Below are 6000 nucleotides of genomic sequence, written 5' to 3' on the forward strand. Positions count from 1 at the left end.
GCATACCCTTATGAATGTAGTTGTATTCAGGTTATGATGAGAGCATAGGCACGACTAAATTCTAGCTTAGGATTTCAGAGCAAGACAATGATCTATTAAACCCAATGTTCCTTGCTCTTTATTATCACGTCCGGTCTAATTTGGGTTTTACAAGATTGTATAATTGTTTCTTGTTTTATTGTGTCGGCCACTTTTTTCATAAGCTTGCAAGATGTAATGGTGTCTTCAACAGCATGCCCCAAATTTTCATCAGTGATTGTGGCTGGCTAAAATGGAGGTCTAAGGTTGGAACCCCTGCATCTTAAAATCAAGAAAACAACTTAATCATTCTTTTGTGGTCCTAACTATATTTGGTGTGATCCACAATAAATTCAAACTAGGAAATGGGGCGATGGTTAGAAAGGTGCAAGAAGGAACTCATACAAAAGCTTAGGTTGAACTCTTTTAAGGGTTTGATGAAAAATTCATAGAAATAGCAATATAGTGTGTATAAAAGAAAGTATTGGATATGTGCAGGGCTATTTTGTGGTCTGACGGGGATGTAGAGTGATTGGATGTAGTGTTTTTTGGTGACATAGCAACGTGGTTGCCAAGTTGTATGTGCTTTGTGTATAGGTTCAAGGGTGTAGTTCTTTTTGTTCGGTTTTGTTTTTTATTTTGGGAAGAAGGTTTAGAGCTAAGGCATTTGTGGTGCCTTAAGAGCTAAGGCATAGTGGACGTTGTGAGAGGATTTTTGTGTCCTGTGCAAAGGTGATGTATGGGTGTATATGGTAGCTTGGGGTGAGCCTTTGTTGGCAAGGATGGTCACCATTGTTTGAAACCAAACACCTAGAATGTATGTGAAGGCCATACAACGGCTATGAAGTGAACTATGCATGGAGTATGTGGAGAGCCAGGAGATCTACATGATGGAGAAAATGCGCATGGAGCAATGCATGGCAGTTTCTTCGTAGGAGAAGAAATGCATTTTTTTTTATATGAAAGGGATTTTTGGTGCAGAAAAAAGGGGTTAGTTTGGAGTTTTGGAATGCTTTTGAGAGAGCCATTGGAGAGGAGGACAAGAGAACGCATAAGAGAGAAGAGGAGTCGTCAGAGTGAGTAGGTTTGGGCAAAACCAGAGTAGAATGTGTGCAAAGGAGTCAGAGGATCAGCTAGGTTGCAGAGGCAAGGCCTACGATCTCTGTATGCATTTCTGTTAGAACTTGGTGCTGCCCAGAACTTTGCTCAGCTGTTGATTTGAAGATCTACAGAGGTGGTTGCAGTATTCATCAAAGAAGTTTGATGTTGTGGTGATTCTCCTTATTTCTGCGATTTTTACTGTTGTTTGAGCTCAAGGTCTAAGGGTTGTTGAGAATGGCTTTGTTTTAGCAAGTTTGGAAAAAACAAAATGTTTGGCTTTAAGCATGTCGTGAATGGATAATAGAGTTTTGTGTTTTACTTCTGATGGAGATGTTTTGATTGAAATTGTTGAGGAAAATCAATTGTGAGTGAAAATTTGAAGTTTTCTGAGTAAGGGTTGACCCAGCCAGTGTCAACTGAAAGCCAACGGTGAGCTGAACATCAAGACCAATCAGCTGAACATCAAAACCAGTCAGTTGAGGGTGTAGAAAGATAGAACTAGTCTTTTTGGGTTGAGAGGAATCTGTTTTGGGTCAAGTCAGACAATGTTGTGGGTTGAATGGAATCTAACAGTCAGTTGCTATCACTTTAGGAATTGTCAAGCTAAATTCTCGTGAGGTCTAGGGTGTTAGGAGTTTGTGAGTCTTAGAGGATACAGAAGTGGAAAGATCTGAGTCAGATCAGTCAGGTGAATGCTAGGCAAGGTGCTTCTTGTTTATATTAGTTTCTTTCACTTCTCTTATGCTAGTTTGTGCAACCATCTCCTATGCTTTTGTGCTAGCTGATCTCATCTCCTTCTTCATCTATTGTGTAGGCTCAGTATGTGCACGTCTCCTCTCTATCACCATGAACCACACCAAGTTTCATAGGTGAAGGGAGTGGAAGGTCTCAAATGTGCATCCCTTCACGTGTTTTCCACCACAAGGCCGACTCGGTTGTTTTCTATCAAAAGCTTTAATACTACTTTTTTAAAGCCCTCTTTCACATGAGTTATCTTCCCTTCACATTTGTTTTGTGAGGTTGCACTCCATAAATGGACACGTGTGGACACATACATGTGTGCAATGCTCACATAATAACATGCTCCTGAGGCTCCAAATTAATGCAACAAGAGGGTATTTGTAGATTTGATGTGTGCCTTGTGCTAGGTGTTTTCAGTATTGGATTAAATGCTATAGAGGCCAGTGTTCACAGTCTGATTTTCTCTTCCCATGGTGCCTCCACTGAGGATCAGAGAGTTCTTATTTAGGGCTTTGATCAATAGGTTGGAAACCACTTGAAGATCAGCTCAAGAACTATTTGTTGCATCAGTGCATGAGTTGTTCAAAGGAGAGAGAGGTGAAGATGTAAACCAATTCTTGAGGAGGATTGAATTTGTAGCTCTTAGTAACAACAGAAATGGATGCTTATAAATTGAGGATGGTGGGATTATTGTTGGAAGGAGCAGCCAGAGAGTGGTATGAAGATGTGGCTACAAAGGGTGACAAAGGAGATTGGGACATATTGAGGGGAGCTCTGAGAAGGAGATATGGAAAAGTGGACAGCCTAGAAGATCTTTGAAGAGAGTTGAGTAGGTTATATCAAGGGAAGGAAGAGGAAATTACAATTTTTGTGAATAGGTTTGAACCAGTTTGGAGAAGGATTCGAAGAGTTTTGGGAGAAAATCAGATGCCACCAAACTTCCTGAAGAAGGACAAACTCATAGGATTGCTACATGGGAGCATTAACGAGAAAGTGGAGCTTAAGGATCCAAATACATTTGCAAAAGTAGTAAGGATGGCTACAAAGAAATGGAGGAAGAAAATGAGGAAACAAGAGCTGGCTAGAAAGGACAGGGAAGCAAGCAGGCTTGTAGTGGAGCCTTTTCCAATGGATATACATTTGGAAAGGGAGCCCCATGTGGAGGCTCCAAGGGTTATAGAGCCAAATAGAGGGAAGGATGAGCTTCATCAAGAAATTAGAAGTCGACAAAGCAAATTGGAAACCTGAATCTTGATGTGCAAGTTATTGAAAACCAAGTAAGAAGACCACAAGGGGAGAGACATCCAAGGAATAGAATGGATCAGGTCTAGTGTTACAATTGTGGAGAGAGGGGTCACATAGTGCATCAATGTCCCCAACCAAGAAGAGAGACAGGATGTATATATCCCATTTTTCAAAGACCATAGGGTAATAGAGATGCAACCAATAGGGATGGAGTTAATGGAAATCAAGTGCCTAGACAAGGACAAGTGCAGTCCCAAGGTCCTTTGGGCAATGTGAGTATGATTGAAGCAGTTGTGGAAGAGGAAGGAGACGCTATTTTGCTAGCCAATAAGAGGACAAGGATGCAAAGGTCAGAATCCAAGAATACAAGTAGGGAAACAAGAGCCAAGAAGAAGCAAGAGAAGGGAAAGGCAACCATAAACAAGCTGAATCCAGCAAGCATGGAAAAGCTAGGGTTAGAAGAAGGAAAATTGGCATGGATGATTTTCAGTTGGGAGAGGGGACAGGCCCCTTATAGTCTCATGTCTGATGTTAAACCTAAGAAGGCTGATATCACTTATGGTGGTCAGCTTTTGTAGCAGCTGAATTCTAGCATAAGGAGATAGTGGCACAAGCTTGCAAGTGTTAGGAGAGTAAGAATTAGAATACTTGAGTCAAATGTGGTTCAACTGAGTAAGGTTTTTGATATTCTTCCTATTGTGGATTTCTGGATTCATGGCAGGAAAGTTAGCAAGGTTTATATTGATGGAGGAGCCCAGGTGTGTATCATAACGGTGGAGGCCATGTATGATCTTGGGCTGGAGGTGACAAGGAAGTCTATTTTCAGTGTGAAGATGGCCAATAGCTCAAAGGTGAAGTGTCTTAGTGTGATCAAAGATTTGGAGTTGAATGTTCTTGGGTAGAAAGTGATGATAGATACACATGTGATGCCAGCAGGGGTTGGAGCATACCCCATTATTTTGGGAAGACCTTGGCTAATTGCTATGAGATCTAGACATGATTGGTACAAGGGCTACATTGACTTGTTTGTTGATAGGCCTAAAGAGAATAGGATACAGTATGATTTGAAGATAAGCAAGATTTTGGAGCTTGGAGATGAGTTGGAGATGGATACAGGGACTAATTCAACCACTTTTGATAGCTATGATGCTTATTCTAGAGGATCCTTAGATGAAGCTGATGATGACATGGGTTTGGATCAGAGATTGTTGGAGCTGGATGTGGACGTGTGGGGTGCATATAGGTGAGGTTAAAGGGGATGGTGTGGCTAGTCATATGACTGAACAAGGTGGTGTACAAGGTGTAGAGCCTAATGTACCAAAATCTAAGCTAAATGATGCTTCTCCGTGCATTGTTGATACCTTTCTTGATGCTATTGATGTTACTTCCTTGGATGTGGTTGATGGAGATGGTACAGATGATGTTGAGTCTTTAGATATGGGTTATGTGGATGCTATTGATGTTACTTCCTTGGATGCTATTGATGTTACTTCCTTGGATGTGGTTGATGGAGATGGTACAGATGATGTTGAGTCTTTAGATATGGGTTATGTGGATATCCACCTAGGTCCTTATAATGTGGATGCAGAGTATATGGAGAAGATCTAGGACTTGGTTGATGTGAAGAGTCGATATGATGATGATTTTCATGCAAATTATGTTTTGCAAGAAGAGAAGTGCTTTAAGGAGACTTGTGGCTCTATGCTAGGCGAGGTTGAGGAAGATTGGATTGATGATTTGGGTGACCAAGTATATGTGGCATGTATGCCTTGGAGCTTAGGGAGTCTATCTTTATGTGGATACAAACTTGCAGCTAAGGAAGAGGAGGCTTGGCTTAGGGACATTGATGCTACAATCTCTCATCTTTGCGAGAATTGGCCCTCAGGGTGGTTTGGTGGATGAAAAGATCTTCTATGATGGTAGGGATGTTTTTGGGAAAGGGAAAAATGCTTTACAGATGCAGGTAACAAAGGGACATGCTGAAATCATATATTCAGAAGATTTATGGGCTTTAGGACCTATGTGGGATGAAGGCCTAATGGAGGTACACAGAGTTGAGAGGAATTTTGAGTCATATGATGAGATCTCTATAATGAAATCATGTGTACATGAGAAAATAGTCTGGTGGTGAAGGGTTCAGGGATGATCAGAGACCTTGGAAGAGTCATGAGATGGTATGAAAGAGAAGAGGATGAATGGCATTTCAAAATGTCTATGAATAGAGGGACTAGAAGGAGGGTTCACAGAATATACGCTTGGATGGTGCGACCTTTTGATAGAGGCACAACATTCATGTTGTTTGTAGGTTGCTTTATAGGTGTTTGATCCAGGTGGGAGGATAAATTCAATTGAATGGCTATGGAAAATGATATTTTACCCTTTTTATCTAGGAGGAATTTGGGTTGTACAAGAGCAAAGGACACATAGTGAAACACTTAAAAGTGTTTCACCATGGGGTTGGGGCAATATGTGAGATGATTTTTGTGCCCTATGCAAAGGTGATATATAGGTGGATGAAATGTATATATGATAGCTTGGGGTGAGCCTTTATTGGCAAGGATAGTCACCATTGTTTGAAACCAAACGGCTAGAATGTTATGAAGGCCATAGAATGGCTAGAAAGGGCATTGTGCATGGAGGTACACCGCAGAGATCCAGGAGATCTACATGATGAAGAAAATGTGCATGCAACAACGCATGGCAGTTTCTTGTTAGGAGAAAGAATGTGTTTTTTTCTCTATGAAAGGGCTTTTTGGTGCAGAAAAAAGGGGTTAGAGTTTGGAGTTTTTGAATGCTTTTAATAGAGCCATTGGAGAGAAGGATGCTAGAGAGAAGAGAAGGAATCAGAGTGAGCAAGTTTGGGCAAAATGAGAGCAGAGGGTGTGCAAAGCAGTC

Source organism: Cibotium barometz, chromosome 41 (genome assembly GCF_041138505.1).
Source record: "Cibotium barometz isolate CiBa-2024 chromosome 41, ASM4113850v1, whole genome shotgun sequence".
NCBI classification, from domain to species: domain Eukaryota; kingdom Viridiplantae; phylum Streptophyta; class Polypodiopsida; order Cyatheales; family Cibotiaceae; genus Cibotium; species Cibotium barometz.